This window comes from Octopus bimaculoides, chromosome 2 (genome assembly GCF_001194135.2).
Source record: "Octopus bimaculoides isolate UCB-OBI-ISO-001 chromosome 2, ASM119413v2, whole genome shotgun sequence".
In the NCBI taxonomy this organism is placed as follows: Eukaryota; Metazoa; Mollusca; class Cephalopoda; order Octopoda; family Octopodidae; genus Octopus; species Octopus bimaculoides.
The window spans coordinates 96,526-98,643 of record NC_068982.1 but is presented as its reverse complement, the minus strand read 5'-3'; the positions used below and the strand labels follow the sequence as shown (position 1 = coordinate 98,643).

General features: G+C 40.0%; 1 protein-coding gene across 2 annotated transcripts in view; it reads right to left on the bottom strand.

The window, feature by feature from the left end:
* The window catches only part of LOC106870749 (Fanconi anemia group I protein), a 98,477-nt gene that overhangs the window by 95,431 nt on the left and 928 nt on the right, over nucleotides 1-2,118 (bottom strand). The gene's annotated exons all lie outside the window — the stretch shown is intronic.

The following is a 2,118-nucleotide window of genomic DNA, read 5'->3' as shown; positions in this document are numbered from 1 at the left end:
ACCATTTTGAGCGTGGCCGTTGCCAGTACTGCCTGACTGGCCTTCGTGCGGGTGACACGTAAAAGCACCCACTACACTCTCTGAGTGGTTGGCGTTAGGAAAGGCATGCAGCTGTAGAAACTCTGCCAAATCAGATTGGAGGTTGGTGTTGCCATCCGGTTTCACCAGTCCTCAGTCAAATCGTCCAACCTATGCTAGCATGGAAAGCGGACGTTAAACGATGATGATGATGATGATGACGATTTCGTGATATTTTGCTTTCAGTTGTTTGTGAAAGTGCGTGTTGTTAACTTGAACAAATCTGGTGAGACCACCACCACCGATGATGACGAGCACATAACCCCTTTTCCAGAAGGAGTCTCTCACCTCCGGCATTAAATGCACCATGTAATCATTGAGCACATAAATGGCAAAGTTTGCATATGAAAACCTACTGAATCAGTTTGGAAGGTTTTCAATAATACAGAGCAGCTGTTTTAATCTGTAAGAACCTTCAGGAGACCATTGATATTTCATTGTAGGCAGAGCATTCAGTAGTGGTGGTCTTTTTCCAGTTCCATTAAATACAAACTCTTTGCATTTGTTCACCATTGTCTAAAAGTGAAAATGAACAGCTTGTGTGTGTTTGTGTATGAATGAACAGAAAATACACCGAAATATGTCTTACATACGTGTTATATACGTTGGTTTTGCATTTTTGCTTTAAAGGTAAACAGTCCTGATAGAAGCAAACATGATGTTCAATAATATGTTTGTGTTCTTCATTCAGAAAGAATAAAAACTTTATGGATTCGTTCATGTGTATCCGCCTGCAGGTGTGTGTGTGTGTGTGTGTGTGAAGTGGGGAGTGTGCAAGAAAAACATTTACAGAAAGGTATTGATAGAAATTCTATGAAACTAAGTTATCCTTATATACCATATTTGCAATTCTCCATGTAAATGATAGGAAAGTGGGTATTGAAATTAAAACTCTGACATTTTGGGGAACAACATACGTTCTCATTAAATATTGGAAAAGAGAGAAAACATATTAGTCAATGAATATACCTTGTGTTATGAAAACGTGTGGTGTTGTGTTGTTTCTGTTAACTGCAAATAAATGTGTTGGGTGTGTTTTAAAAGATACTAATTAAAATCATTTTTGTGTATAGTCTGCTGTGTCTTTGGGAACCTGGATATAATGTTGCAACCTCCACAAGAAACTTATGAAGTCGTTGGGTTGGTGGTGAGGCAGCCCATAGGAAAAGGAACCGAGCAACATACTGCTTCAGGTACTCAGGCCCCATTCCAGGGTCGAATAATGCTCTTCTTGAGAGTTCCCCATAAACGCTCACTATTTTGAGTGTGAACAGATGGGTTGACGGGATGGTCCAGATGGAGGATATGTAAACGGAACCCTTCCCCCCTTAAATTTCTTTTTTTTTCAAATGAAATTGTAAGAAAAATATTTCTATAAGGATGAAGACTTTTATGGAAAAGTCAAAGTTATCCTTACAGAAAATATTTCACATTGTCTTCCATTTCGTGTTCGAGGCACTTATATCTACTGCGGCTTTATATACCGGAGTAGATAACAAAACCGTGACCCAGTGGTATGAGTTTGGTTGAGAAGTGTGTTCGGGGACGATGCTTCGAGACAAAGATCCACTTAGTGCTCCATGAGGTAGAAATAGATGAGAGCTTGCTCTTTAAAAGAAGAACCACATCGGGAGAATAGGCCATCAAACGTGGGTTGTCAGGTGCTATGACACCACTGTGGAAAAAGGATTTCTACAGTGTGTACCGACAGAAGCACAGCAACACTAGAAGCTGTTATAATTGAAAATGTGTTGCCCGGTACTGTAATTCATACAGACAAATGGGCCAGCTATAGGAACATACAACAGCTGGGTTACATTTACAGAACGGTTAACCATTCAAAGAATTTCGTCCACCTTGAAACTGGCGCTTGCACGAACCCCGTATCAAAAGACGGCTAATGTATGTGACTGGATCATCGGGCGACATGAAATGGTCCCATGTCAATGAATGGATGTATCGAGAAATGTATGGATTTACTGCGAAGAAAAACTTCCAGAATTTCTATACATTTCTCAAACACATTGCAGAAGTTTATCC